This window comes from Cupressus sempervirens, chromosome 2, assembly GCF_028749045.1.
Source record: "Cupressus sempervirens isolate cs-2001-9-10 chromosome 2, ASM2874904v1, whole genome shotgun sequence".
NCBI lineage: Eukaryota > Viridiplantae > Streptophyta > Pinopsida > Cupressales > Cupressaceae > Cupressus > Cupressus sempervirens.
This window is the reverse complement of record NC_143119.1, coordinates 569602535-569618886: the sequence shown is the minus strand read 5'-3', so window position 1 is coordinate 569618886 and position 16352 is coordinate 569602535.

Here is a 16352-nt window from a genome sequence, read left to right as displayed (position 1 = left end):
AGAAACATCTGGAATTTCTTTGAAATCTAGTTGTTTTGCCTCATTACTAACTAAATGCACATTCAAGACCTCTTTTCCTTCTGTATTTCTTGAGCTTGAAACCATCATGTCAAACTAGGGTTTTTTTCAAATGTAAACTACATAGCTCAACTTGTAAATAGATACCTTTAAAATTTAAAGAACATGAGTGAAATGATCATTGAGATCTTTTGTAGTCACTTCAAACAAACTTTTGAATCACCTTTTACACTTTTAACTCTTGCTCAATTTTAAAATGACAAGAAATGAGATAAAAATCATATTCCCTTCAAAAACCTTGCAATTAATGCTTAGTGCTTGTACAACTATAAACTTGGCATCAATACAATTTTAGATTCATTTAGCATCTGTAGGTATTACCATCACTCAACATCTACTACAGACTTGACATCAACTAGCTAACCTAGTAGCTTAGCACTAACTAGTATTCCATTTGGCATCCATTGAAAACTTTTCATACTCAGTAACAATATGAAAACTTAATAATTTGATCTTGAATTTTCAACAAAATCTTGCATCTTTATTCATGCTAATGTAGTCCTTTTAGTACTAACTTATTTTGGAACTAATGTATCATATAATACTTTAAGTATTAGTTTCACATACCTCTTGTTTGCTTAGTTCGATGAGGTGTGACCACTTGAACCATTGGGTTCAGTGATCCCTTATCCATTTGATGTACTGCAACCATATTTCTTCTTCCATGTCTTATTCATCTCATTCCTGATGTGTTCAACATCTACTTTTCCTTTGCCTCTATCAAATGCATAACTTGGTGCCTTTGGTCTAGTTGGACAATGCTTGCTAATATGACTAGTCTTCAAATAGCTAAAGCATGTGGTTTGACCCAACCACCTTTTGTAGTTAACATTGAAGTGAGTCCTAATATAGTTCTTCAGAATATGTTCATATTATTGACAATAATGGCAGCTATATATTGTATTGTAATCCCAATTATAAGAGTTTCCATAGCTTCATACCTTTGTTGGCTTGTTTGATGACTATGTGGACTTGGATCTACATTCAAAGGCTCTATGTCCATACTTCTGATAGTTATAGCAATATCCTTCAAATGTTGGTGCATGCATGGTTTTTTTTCTAAATTCATGTGCCTAATGACCTTGTTTATTGTACTTATGATAGTGAGCCATGTTCTTAGGCTTAACATTTTGATTTGTATTCTTACTCCTACACATATTAGTAGTATGTCCATTCTTTCCACAATTATGACAAGTAGGTTTGGAATTCTTACCTTTGTTGTTCCTTTCTTTAGTAGCCTTGGATGAGACTCCTTCTTTAGTGCTTATGTAGTCCAATCATAATGAATTTATGTTAGATGTAGTGGATTTTAGTAATTTCATGAAGTTTTTGATGGCTTTAATTTCCTTGTTGAAACTTTCAATAAATTCCTTTTCTCTTTTTAGGACATTTTGCAACTTCAATGTGGTTATCTCAATGTCCTTGGCATTCAACTCATGATGTGCATTCATCATTTGGATCAATACATCCAATTGCATGTTTGAGATCTTGGATAGCTCTATGACTTCCCTTCTAGTCTATTCACTAGAATTCTCTTGTCTTCTTCAATCATAGCCTTATCTTCCATGACTTTCTTCTTTTGTTCAATCACCTCACATACTAGTATAGCTTGTGATTCTTGCTCCAACTTGAGATTTCTTATTTCTTCAGCTTGTCCTCTATTCTTCTTCATTAGATCTACTATTGGTGCATCAAATTTACTAGAGCTACCATCTGAAAATAACTTTGCAGTGTCAATCTCTTTTTATTGTGTGCCATTGTCTACTATAGAAATCTCTTTCCTTCTTTTCAAGGAGCTCTTTAAAGTATCTTTGGCTTCATCCAATTGATTTAGTATAAGATGTATCTCAATCTACTCATTCTCAACTTTCCTAATTTTTAGATATTCATTTCAAGATCTTTCCTCTAAGCTACAAATTTGATCTTTCTAAGAACTTGGCTCTGATACCAATTGTTGGAATTACAGGTGGGAAAGGTAAACTTCTATGGGAGGTGAATCAAGAGTTTAAACTTGGACCCATAAAACTTTCATCATTCATACATCACATGCATTAATATACTAAAATAGCATGTCAAGTAAATGCATCTAAAACACGTAAGGAATTATACACACATACTTGACACCAGATATGATTACCCAGAAACCCTCCAAATGAGAAGGTAAAACTAGGGTGGGGATGATACCCACAAATCTTCACTACTATAGCAATAAAGTGTAGCAAATTAAGGTTACAATGGTTTGACCATGAAACACAATCTGCCCTACAAAATGCTTGCCCTATTAAAGGCTTACAAAGATTGTTAAGTGCCACCTTGTTAGAAGTGTACCTAGTTAAAGGACTTTTGATCACTCACTTGGAATGTCATCCTATTAAAGGATTTGATAAGGCCTATTAGGACCACTCTACCTAGGAGATTTAACTAAAATTACCTATCAAAATGTCTCAATAAAGATCTTGAAATTGGCACTTTCATGCCTCATAACATATCATCTCTATCCAATCTCTGATTAGTCCTTCATGATCTGATGTAAAAATGTTGTATCCTCTATCCTTTATTCTTCACTTAATTAATTCTACAATTCACTTTTAGTGCTAAGTCAGCTTAAATGCTTTGCAAACTATTTTGTTTGATTGTTGCATTCGATCATTCACCCCTTCATAATGCTCTCAACTCTCTTCTCTCTCATAAAAAGTTTAGGGCTTCATCCTCTCTAAGAAGACTGAGGTGGCTAAGGGTTAGGTATGTATCTATGGCTGAGATTAATCCATTTTTATTCTTAAACCTTCCTATTTTCTGATTGGCTGCATCTAATTTTATAGGAAATCTACATGTAGATTCATCGTTACCTCTAAAGAATCAAAATCTAACCTTATGTCAGCTAAAAATGGTTTACATAGTTGTTTGTGCCATAATAAAAAAATATGTCCAATTTGTGTTACTTGACATATGTAGTTATTGGTGCTTGGCATACACTATAATTTTGCTTTTGAATCAACACTTGAATTGCTCGACATCTACTATTCACTTGGCACTTGAATCACTCGTCATGGTCTATTTGCTCAGCACTTGAGTGACTCAGCACTCATCACAACTCGGCATGATATTGTATCTACATGTTGTACTCGACATGCATTACTAGTTCGACATTAACTAAGTAAATTTCTTAAGTATGTTGAGACTCAATTGTCAAAACCAATTTGAGATCAATAGATTTGATACATCCTACATACATTGTACATACATTTGGAGTATCCATACTTGTGTATTCAAGGATTCAAATCCTCTAGGAGGATTTTCACATAAGCAAGGTGAATAGTTCTATTTACTTTCTTTTTGTGTATATATTGTTTCAATTATATTTCAAGGTTAATTAAAAATTTGGGTTTGACTAAGGCAAACCCGCATCCAAAAAATATACCCTTTTTCTTGCATATATAGGTGTGGAACAAAGAATAGAAGAGCAAATTTAGATACCCTTTTTGTCAAACTTGCAAGATCTGTGAATATAATTTTTGTTAGAGTAGTACAGGTCAAGGTTAACTTTTTGGGGGTACAATTGTGCCCTAGGGTAAGATTTTGCCCCACCAATAGGGTCAAGGTTGACCTCCCTTCAGAAAGACAAACTATTTCTTGGTTTTCTCTATCTCAACATTTCCAATTTAGAACTAATTGCAAATTTTCTAGAAACTTCATACAAACATCAAAATTTAGCATTTTCTAGATTCAAGGTGAGTATTTGTGTTAGAAATACAATAGGAAAAGTAAACTCTATAAGGGGGTGGGGTAGGAGGGTCAATCAACACTTAAAACTTCAACCCTAAAATTTTTCATCACACATCCATTTCACAATTTATATATGTAAACTGAAATAGAAAATTAAGCATATGCATCCCTAACATGAAAGTAAAAACATTCAACACATGTATGACACAAGATATTTGGTTACCCATAGACCCTCCAAGGAGAAGGTAAAATTGGGGTGGGGATGACACCCACAAATCTCCACTATTATAATAATAAAGTGTATCTAATGAAGGTTACAATATTTTGATCATGAAACATGATCTACCTTGTGAAAGGTCTACCCTGTTAAAGGCTCACAAGATTGTTAGATCTTATCCTCTTAAATGATTTCAATGCCCTATTAGAAGTGTGCTTGAAGAATGACTTTAACTTATAATTATGTAAGTACCTTGTTAAAGGATTTACAATAATGTGTTAAGACTACTTTGTTAAGAGATTTAACTAATTCACCTTTTAGAATGTCTAAGAAATTATCCTTCAGTTAGCACTCTATTGCTTGGTGATAGATCGCCTTGTTTTTGATACATACTTAATCCTTTCTAATCATATGCATCTTTGTTATCTTCTAATTTCTTTCCTTTTTTTCTCCTCTAACTAATTATACAATGTATCTCAAATCACAACTCCTTAGTCACCATGAATGCTCTATTTGTGCATGCAAAATATCTCTTCAATTCTCCTTAACCATTTATAAAAAGTTTAGGGTTTGTCCTCAAGATGACCTAGATGACTAAGGGTTAGGTATGAATCAATGATTGTGATTTACCCATATTGACACTTAACCCTTCCTTTTTTTTTCATTTTCTTTATGTAATGCATAGGGATTCACAATAAAGATTCATTCTTATCATCTAAGATTGTAAAACAATCCTTAAGTTGCCTCAAAAATGGGTTACATAGAAGTTTATGCCATTTCAAAAAGTTATGTCAAAACTATATAACTCAACATTTGAAATCCCTAATTTTCAGCATCAACTATAACTTTGATGATTTCACTTGGCCTCTCAATGACCACACATTCATTGATCACTTGACATCTAAATAATTTGACACATACTATTTACTTGATACTTGAGTGACTCACCAATTAGTAGTTACTCAACACATACTAAATATCTCTTGCTTGACATATACTATCTAGCAACTTATGCTTGGCATGTATTACTGGTTTGGCATGAACCAAGTAAATAAATTAAGTATATTGCCACTCATATATCAAAACCAATCTGAGATTAAAAATCTCTCCCTTTGACACAAGTGGCAAAAATACTTGGTCATGAATGAATAAGTTTGAGAATTTTAAGAAAAACTTAGATAATATCTAGTTACATACAAAATTTCAAAACTTCAAAATTTTGCAAAAAACTTATGATTCATCAATCATACTTCAAAATTCAATAACTCCCCCTAAGTTAGTTGTGTCATTTTGTATCTAAACATGTACTCTGTTTCTATCATTTACTTCCCCTTTCTCAAAAGTACTAGGTCCCCAAGAATATTATCTCCCCCTTTTTGACACTTATGTCAAAGGGTCATACACTTATAGTGCATTTGTCCAAAAATGTCTTGTGGACCTCAAGTATAATTTTCAAAGCAACATCCCAATTGTCACAAGCGATCTCCAATTATTTGATTTGGATGGCCAACTTAGCAATAAGGTGCACTAAGCCTTCATGAGTAGGAAGATGCAGATCTTTCTTCATGAGTGTTTCAACAAAGGCTAGTTCCTTGTGCAATATCTCCATATGTGGAGTTAGTATAGATTCGATGTTGATTAGTTTAGCCTTTATGTTGCTTCATCTACATGTAGCACTTCTAACTAACTCTAGGATATTAGAAGATTCCTAAAAATGTTTCACTCTGGGCTGCAAACCTTGGTAGAGTTATGCCAGTTGACTACATATAACTCTCCAAACCCATTATGTGACTCTTGACTTCCAGTGTGAAAAGTGTTGGATTGAAAAATTTGGTGTATAAAGAGAAAATATTCTCTAGTACCTTCTTCACATTGTCAACTTTGGTTGCTAACTTAGCTTGTAATAGTGCAATAGCACTTGATATCTTTTCATTAACCTTATTTTAAAATATTCTCTTAGACCATTCAAGTAATTTCATATTTGAATCCAGGTTTGTGTCATTAAACTTCCCAATTAAGCTAGTTAAGTTCTCTATGATAGGCTTTATTTCTTTTGGTGTTGCAAGGCTAAATGCATCAAGAAAAATTTCCTTGATATCTAGCAAAGCTTGCTTCTCCCTATAATTCCTTTTGAGTATTTCTTGTTTTTTCTTCTTTGTAAGAGAATTTTGTAGTTTTTTCATCTATTCAATAGTGGTGGTTGCAAAACAAAAATTTGGTAACTCAATCACTTCATCCAAGTTCACATTACTAAATGATGTAACTTCATCTACCTTGGATGTGCTTGGACTCGACCTTGATGATTGTAAAGGTATAGCATCTATACTCAGCCTATGAAGAGCTTGACTGGGAGGAGTAGCCATTTCTAGAAAAGTCACTAGTGTCTATATTGCTAGCTACTCCTCAAGTTTTGTAGTCATACCTAGATCTTTAGTCCTATCCTTTTCTTGCTTCACATTCTTAGTTGCACCTTGATCTTGTGTTGTAGGTGTAGGAGTAACATCATATTCTATTTGTGCTTGTGTTCCTTCATTCTCTTATTTTTCATCTTTTCTCTCTCCATTTGTCTCATCCTTGTCAATTTCCTTTTCCTTTTCATTGTCTAAGGCTAGAGTACTTTGTACCAATGTACTGATAGTATAAGTTGTTGTCTCCTTCCTTTGATATACTATAATAGGTAATGTAGTTTGTACCTATAGATGCTCAAAAAGGGTTCAAAATGGAAGAGGATCTATGATGCATCATATGAAACCTCAAATCCACTTAAAGCCAATAATCTATGAAAATAGAAGCCAAATATAGATATGCATAAGGAATAAGAATATATGGATTATGACATATCTTATCCAAGTGTAAATGGAGAATCCATGATCTATCATGCCCATGTGTCATAATGATGTCAATATTATGTAGAATATTTGAATTAAAATTCCATTATTCCACACAAATAGAAATTAGTAAAAAAAATGAAATTAATGGGGGAAAATATGACTTAGAAAATCAAGAATCTCCATGGTTTGTGAATGATGAACCAATTAATTAATAAAATTAATTAATTAAGAAGGTTAGTTAAGAAGAATAATTAGTGCAATGACATATAATTTTCAAAGCAACCTCCCACTTGTCACAAGCGACCTCCAATTATTTGATTTGGATGGCCAACTTGGCAATAAGGTGCTAAGCCTTCATGAGTGGAAAGATGTGAATCTTTCTTCATGAGTATTTCAACAAAGGCTAGTTCCTTGTGCATTATCTCCATATGTGGAGTTAATATAGATTGGATGCTAATCAGTTTAGCCTTTATGTTGCTTCATCTACATGTATCACTTCTAACTAACCCTAGGATATTAGGAGATTCCTAAAAATGTTTCTCACTCTAGGTGGTAGACCTTGGTAGAGTTATGCCATTTGACTGCATATGACTCCCCAAACCCATTATGTGACTCTTGACTTCCTGTGTGAAAAGTGTTGGATTGAACAATTTGGTGTATAAAGAGAAAATATTCTCTAGTACCTTCTTCACATTGTCAACTTTGGTTGCGAACTCAATTTTTGATAATGCAATAGCACTTGATATATTTCCATTAACCTTATTTTGAAACTTTCTCTCAAACCATTCAACTAATTTCATATTTGAATCCAGGTCTGTAACATTAAACTTCTCAACTAAGCTAGTTAAGTTTTATATGATAGGCTTTATTTATTCTAGTGCTAGAAGGCTAAATGCATCAAGAAAAATCTCCTTGATATCTAGAAAAGCTTGCTTCTACCTATGCTCCCTTTTGAGCAGTTCTTTCTTTTTCTTCTTTGCAAGAGCATCTTGTAGTTCATTCATCTATTCAATAGTGGTGGTTGCAAAACAAAATTTTGGTAACTCAATCAGTTCATTCAAGTTCACATCACCAAATGATGTAACTTCCTCTACCTTGGATGTGCTTGGACTTGACCTTGATGATTGTAAAGGTATAGCATCTATACTCAGCCTATGAAGAGCTTGACTAGGAGGAGTAGCAGTTTCTAGAAAAGTCACTAGTGTTTGCATTGCTAGTTGCTCCTCAAGTTTTGTAGTCATACCTAGATCTTTTGTCCTATCCTTTATGTGCTTCACATTCTTAGTTGCACCTTGATCTTGTGTTATAGGTGCAGGAGTAACATCCTATCCTATTTGTGCTTGTGTTCCTTCATTCTCTTATTTTTCATATTTTCTCTCTCCATTTATCTCATCCTTGTCAATTTCTTTTTCCTTTTCATTTTCTAAGGCTAGAGTACTTTGTACCAATGTACTAATAGTATAATTTTTTGTCTTCTTCCTTTGATATACTATAATAGCTAATGTATTTTGTACCTATAGATGCTAAAAAATGGTTTGCATCTATGGTTTCATCACATTTTCTTAATAACTCATTCTATTTTTTGTAAGGAAACTCAAGTGCAGAAACAACTTCCTACACTAATCTCATAAGGAAAGTGTGATGCAAATCCTATTAAAATCTTCTACATTTATAGATTCAATATCATGTAAACAACAATATTGTAGCCAACCATACATACAGAAAATAGACAGAGAAAGAAACACATAACACAGTTTTGCTGGTGGGGAAAAACCTTTTGGTAAAACAACCCCACCCCTTCAGAACCTACACATTGTATTATCTTCAACAAAAGGTTACAATACACTTGCAGTGCAAGCTCAACATTGACAACAAAAAACTCCAGTAGCTACTCACAGTACCAACAATACACCTTTTTCGCATCGCATCTCTTCGCAACCCTAAAAATGCTTATAAAATGCGCTTCACTTTAGGGCTACTCCCAAAGGTAAACCGTATTAGGGTTTTACCATTCTCTGAGAAAATAGGAACCCCAAAAAAAAATTTGGTACAGTACTCAAATATCTTAGTTGCCACATGTCTTCACCTGTCATTGAATCTTCCTAACATAGCTTTTACGTGTCATAGGAATCTGTCATAACCATTTTAATCATGATCTCCTTACACACAATTCAAGATGTCAACACATCAACATTATTTGCAAGAAATACATTTTACAAAACAAATAATAAGAATAGGAATTATACAAGGTTGAGACACTTTATTCCTAACATTTTCTCATTCCACTAACTTTGATCTTTTGGCCAACTAGATCATATTTTAACAATGTTTGTCATCATTTGTATCCTCTTTTACATCAATTTCATATCATTTTGAAACCATTCAAATCAGCTTAGGATCATATCAAATCAACTCAATATCACCCCAAATTAACCTAGAATCACTTTAAATCAACCTTAATCAACCTAGAAGGTGTCAAATATCATAAATCTATCATCATTTATCCAATTCTAGGCATTTTTTTCACATTTAGTGCATTGGAAACCTATCAATCTATCAAATTTTATCAATCTAACCTTAGTACTATCATGGCTCTCAGTTTTAGGTCAAACTATCATTCACGCCATCCAATCTCTGACATTATTGAGTCTCTTAGTGTCAAATCATGGCATTGTCAACCATTTAATAACATTGATAGTTTGTGTTGATGTTATTATGATCAACCATATCAACCAATCTTAATCCTATAGCATTTTATAATGTTAGTTAAATGTTACATGTCCTTAGTTCATGTCATGTGTCCTTGGCATGTTATCAATTTCAATCAATCGATTGATTTGGCCATGACTTTGATCTATCTGTCATCATTCTAGTCAATCTCCATTATTGTCACATTTCATCAAAGGATACTGTCATAGTTATTTAATCAAATTGGCAATCATCTACTAATTTTCTCCATAGGATTAAACAACCCATAATTTAATCCTATGTCATTACACTAATTATTCTTCTTAACTAACCTTCTCAATTGATTAATTTTATTAATTAATTGGTTCATCATTCACAAACCATGGAGATTCTTAATTTCTTGTAATATTTTACACCATTAATTTAACTTTTTTACTAATTTCTATTTGTGTGAAATAATGGATTTTTAATTCAAATATTCTACATAATATTGACATCATTATGACACATGGGCATGATAGATCATGGATTCTCCATTTACACTTGAATAAGATATGTCATAATCCATATATTCTTCTTCCTTACACATATCTATATTTGGCTTCCATTGTCATAGATTCTTGGCTTTAAGTGGGTTTGAGTGCCATATGATGCATAACAGATCCTCTTCCATTTATAGCCACATTTGACTTCCAAAGCATCATACAATCCTACATTTGGCATCTTATATCATAAATGTCATGGATTCTCAAAAAAATCTCTTGCCAAGTCACATATCCAAGGTGAAAACTCCAATGCTCTCATCTTACAAATTGATTATAAAAATGAGCATTCTTCCTCTCATTTATGGTCCCTAGATTTTTGCTCTCTCTCTCTCTCTCTCTCTCTCTCTCTCTCTCTCTCTCTCTCACACACACACACACACATAAATCACATCTTCTAGTATTCTCATAGCATTATCACTATCTTAGGTGTTTTCTTCCTAATTGTGTGCATTATAGGAAATTTGGAGCTACATCACATGGAGAAGAAAGGACATGGGAGCTAAAAATGAAAGAGGGGGTTTTAACATTGTGTTGCTTTCTTTTTTTATTTGGCTTTCATGGTAGACTAGAGGGTGGCAATGAATGTTTATTTATTTTGTGGCTTTCTCATAATATGTTAGACATTAGCCCATTTTCTTGTCCTACTATTAAAATCTAATTGAAAAAGAAGGAGATTATTGAAGAGGATTACGTGTTTCAATCATTATTTTTTCATTGATGTCAAACCTTCTAATTGCTGGTAAGATAATTTCTTATAAGATTCAAGTACTATCACTTAGTTGATTGATGAAGAGGATTTGATCAATAAGATGTAATAAAAGCACCTAGAGGAAAAGTTGAGTTATAATTATGTAATGAAGTACAAGGACCAGATAAGATAGTGATGACATGATATATTAATGATCTACTTAAGGTTACAAAATGGCTGGCTACACTTAAAAATTTTGGAAGAATAAAAAAAATTTGTCTACCAAGCTTGACTGAGTGGATAGTAGGTCCTAGGCAAAGTTAGTGCAAGCCAAGAAAAAAGTTAGTTAGAGCCAAGTAAAAGAAAATTATGGTGGATGTCAAGTTATTTTTAGTTAATGCTGAGTGATTTTACAATTGATGTTGAGCAATGCAGTATGTTTCAAGCATTAGAAGGTTGATAACATTGAGCTCCTACATAATGATAAAGATCAAAGATTCACTAAATCTAAGCTGACAAGTTTATTTTCTTGAAACTTGTGAACTAGGAGGAAGATAAGGTTGATGAACTAGTAGCACAAAATTTAGTGTAAATCATTCTTAGGAAAATTTAAATGGATTCTAGGAGAAGTTTCTAAAAAAGACAAGATATGGGGTAGATAAATTGTATCCTACCTAATTCATCCAAAACCCTAATCTAAATGATGGATAATGAGTGGGAAAATTATTCTAATTTCCTTTATATAGGATTGACTAGTCATGAATAAAAAGGTTAGAAAGGTTGGTTTCGTGTGCAAGAAACTAAGGAGAAGAAGGAATTAAGGGTTTTGCTTCATTAAGTGACCCAAGAGAAGAGTTTGCAATGGTATGTTAAGCAAGAAGGCTTAAAGAGATGAATGCTACAGGATGAACAAGCTATTAGAGCTACAAAGTATTAAAGCCAAGTAGAATTGAGGACTGAATAGAGATTTTTAATCTACAAGTGAAGTTTTAAGTTGTATCAAATCAAATCTCTACTATTACTTTCTAATAATTGTATTAGTCTAGGGTAAATCTGTTGAATTAAGGTTGACCTAATAGTCATTGGAAAATTATTTAATATGGTAGAATTCCAAGTGAATGGCCTAAAGTCCTCAAGAAAGACTTACTTTTAGCAAGGTGATTGAAATCCCTTAACCAAGTCACATTTAACAGTGTGTTTTGTAACCTTTAATAGGGTTGACCTTTCACAGGGCATCACTTCAGAAGAGTGAAAAGGAGTAGCATGTTACTGGTGGCTTTTGTCAAATTGATTTTCCACGTAAATCATTGTGTCAAGTGTGTTGATGAATGTGTTGTGTTTCATGCTTTACATTTTTGCAAATTGATTTGACAGTAACATACAAGTTTTAGTAAATACACAATGGATACATGCATGGGTATACATGTGTTATGGGCTCATTGAATTGTAAAAAAAATTTATTTATACATCTAAACCTTGAATAAATAATTCACTCCCCCCCCCCCCCCCCCATCCTTTTTTATTCTAAAGTAATTCCAACAATTGGTGTTAGAGCCATTTTCTTAAGAGGACTAGTTTTAAGGTACTAGAAACACAAAGATCAAGATGTCTAAAATGAAAGTACCCAAGCTCAATAGAGATACTTCTCTAGATGACAAAGTTTGATAAAGCTACACCTTGGAGGATTTAGAGATCATGCATAATCTACCATTATAGTGGAACATGTTGATTTAGTTGGAGCCCTAACAGTTGAAGATATGAAGAAGAAAAAGGAACACAATCAGGCAATGTTGGGATTGTCTCTACTCTAAGCTATGCCAAATTTGATGATATCAAAGGCTGTGACATTGCAAAGAAAATGTGGGATGCCCTAACTACCATTTATGGAGGAGAAACAATATTCAAAGAGCCAAATCTAAGAGCCTCAGAGGTAAGTTTGATGAAATGAGAAAGGAAGAAGGTGAAAATATTTTTGAATATGTTGCTAGGATAAAAGAAGTTGTTAGTGAAATAAGAGGAGCTACTAGCCATAAAGATGATGATGTTGTATTAAGAAAATTCTTGAGAACATTACTATCTATTTATGCTATTAGAGTTTCCAAATCCAAGAGTTGAGATGTATTCTAGGAAATGATCTAACCATTGAAGGTCTAGTAGGTGGACTCCCTACTTTTGAGCTATCTAACTTTGACAATTGCAAAGTAAAGAGTCTTGAAGCAACCTTTAAAGCTAAGTTGTTATTGAAATATTTTGATGAGGTGAAGCAAAAGAAGAAGAAAAGAAAGATAAAATATGCATCTAGTGGTAGTGATACAAATGAGGAAGCTATTGAACAATTGGAAGCACTACTGGCAAGAAGATTTCATAGAGGTAAAGGCAAGTTCAAAGGTAAGTTACCCATGATTTGTTTCAATTGCAATGAAGTTGGTCATATTGCTGCAAGATGTACATAGAAGACAAACTACAAAGAAGGAAACAAGTACACACAAAAAATAGATGACAACAAAGATTACAAAGACAAAGACAAGAAGTCATACTACATTGCTGATGAACATGATGATGAAGTGGTATATGTGGAAATGAAGGACAAGTCTAATGAAGATGAGGTAACTACACTTGTGACTTGTGTGAATAAGAATGACAGATGGATCATTGACAGTGGATGCTCACAATACATGACTGGAGACAAAAGTAAGTTCATTACCTTAACTTGTTATGATGAAAATAGTGTAAGATTTGGTAATGATGCACCATGTTTGATAAAAGGAAAAGGGTCTATTAAACTCACAAATAAGATTCCATGTGATAGTGGTTACTATGTTGAAGGAAAAAAATATAATTTTTTAAGTGTGTCACAATTGAATAACCTAGGATGCAAGGGTAAATTTAGAAATAAAACTGCCAAGATATATGACACAAATGGGGAACTAATTGGAAAAGGTGATCAAACTAGGAGTAATATGTTCTATCTAGACAAAGATGATGCACAAAATATGATGATGTATGGCTTTAGCATAAGAGATTATGTCATGTTAATTTTGATAACTTGGTTAGTATCAGTAACATGAAGAGAGGATTTCTTAAGTTGAAGAAACCTAATAATATAGTGTGCAAACAATGTTAACTAGTCAAAACATTAAAGTCAAGATTTAAGAGTAAATCTTATACCTATAAAGAAATACTAGAGATTGTTCATAATGCCTTATGTGAACCAATTAAAGTGAAAAGGTATAGAAGAGATAAGTACATAATGTTATTTATTGATGATTACTCTAGGATGATGATAGTCATATTTTTGAAACAAAATTTTGATAGTTTTCAAATGTTTAAGTGGTACTTGGTAAGAGTTGAGAAAGAAATAGGTAAGAGTTTGAAATGCTTGAGATTAGATAGAGGAGGAGAATTCACTTCAAATGAGATTGAGATGTTGTATAATGATAGAGGAATCAAAAGATAGATATCTGCTCCTAGGACCCCTCCACAAAATGAAATTGCTAAAAGGAGAAATAGGTCTATAATAGACTGTGTCAGAAGACTTATGAAGGAGAAGGATGTTGTTATGAAATACTAGAGAGAAGTTGTAAGTACTGCTATATATACCTTGAACCATGTGCAAGTCAAGAAAGATACTCATTCAACACCTTTTGAACTATGGTATGGATATCCACCTAATGTAAAATACTTTAAGGTATTTGGAACCAAGTGTTATATTCTTAAAGATGTTAGGAATGGAAAGTTTGATGCAAAATGTGAAGAAGGTATACTTCTTGGATACTCCACAAGAAGCAAAGCTTATAAGTGTTTAAATACTAATACTACCAAAATTGTGGAAAGTGCAAATGTGAACTTTGATGAATTTATAGAAGTACGTGAGGCTGTGCCTATGAAAGAACTAGAAGAATACAAATAATTTGTATACTTTTATGAAGGAATTCCTACTAAAGAAGATGTTACAAATCAAATTAAAAATCAACAAGTTTTAGTGACTGTCGAGTCACATCTAGTGAATGTTGATTACATTCATGAACCAAGTTATATTCAAATGTCGAGTTGCAAAATGAAGAATATGCACATTCTAATTTTGAGATTAGTATAGATGAAAGAGATGTTAAGATACCTAATTGAGATGTACACAGTGACTCAAAACTTGAGATACAAATTGTAGAAATAAGAGATGAGCCAAGATTGTCCAAATATATCAAAAGCCATCATCTTGTTGATCAAATCACTAGTAAAAATATGCTAGGCCAATGACAAGAAATATATTGAGAAGTGAATCATGTTTCTTAAGCATGAAGGATCCCAAAATAGTGAATGATTCATCAAAAGATGATGACTGGTACAAGGCCATGGAAGAAGAGATTCAATAGATAGAGAAGAAAAAACATGGAGTCTAGTTCTTAAACTAGAAGGAAAGAATGTGATTAGCACTAAGTGGGTATTCAAAAACAAGCTAGATGAGAATAGTGAAGTGACAAGAAACAAAGCAAGATTAGTTTACAAGGGATATGAACGAGAAGAAGGAATTGACTATGGAGAGACATTTGCTCATGTTGCAAGAATGGAAGGAGTAAGAACTCTACTTGCTTACAATGCATAAAAAGGTTTCAAAGTTTATTAGTTGAATGTTAAATTTGCATTTCTAAATGGCATACAAGAAGAGGAGGTCTACATAGAATAGCTAGAAGGATTTTTTGATGATAACAATAAGAACATGGTATGTAGATTGCACAAAGCCCTATATGGATTGAAGCAAGCACCAAGAGCATGGTATGAGAGACTTCATATTTATCTTGTGAAGATTGGATTTGAGGGGACTGATGATAACAACAATCTATACATAAAGGTAGAAAAAAGAAAAGGCATTTTTCTATCTAAAATAATTGTTGATGATATGATAGTTGGGGGACAAGATGATTTATGTAAGGACTTTGTAAATTAGATGAAGCAAGAATTTGAAATGTCTATGTCTAGAGAAATCAATTTTTTTGTGGGATTGCAAGTATATTAGATGAAGTATGGTATATACATCACTTATTCAAAGTATATCAAAAATATATTGAAGACATTTGGACTAGAGGATTCCAAACCAATAGGTACACTTATGGTGATAGGACACAAGTTGTCAAAGAATTATGATTTAGCTAAGGTGAATTAAACATTATATAGGTCTATGATTGGAAAATTGCAATATGTAGTACATAGTAGACCTAATATTGCATTATTAGTAGGGATAGTTTCAAGATTCTCTACTAATCCTAGGGAGAATCACTTAATGGTTGTGAAAAGGATAACGAGATATTTGAAAGGAACATAAGAGTTTGGTCTATACTACAAGAAGAATGAAAGGTTTGACTTGAGAGCCTATACTGATGCTAACTAGGCTAGAAACATTGATGATAGAAAGAGCACCAATAGAGGAGCATTTTTCTTAGGCAAGAGACTAGTTACATTGATAAGCAAGAAACAAAGTTGTACTTCACAATCTACTAGTGAAGAAAAATATGTTGTTGTAAATTGAACAAACATTGTATGGATCAAACAACTACTCAAAGGAATGAAGAAAGAAACGATAGAAC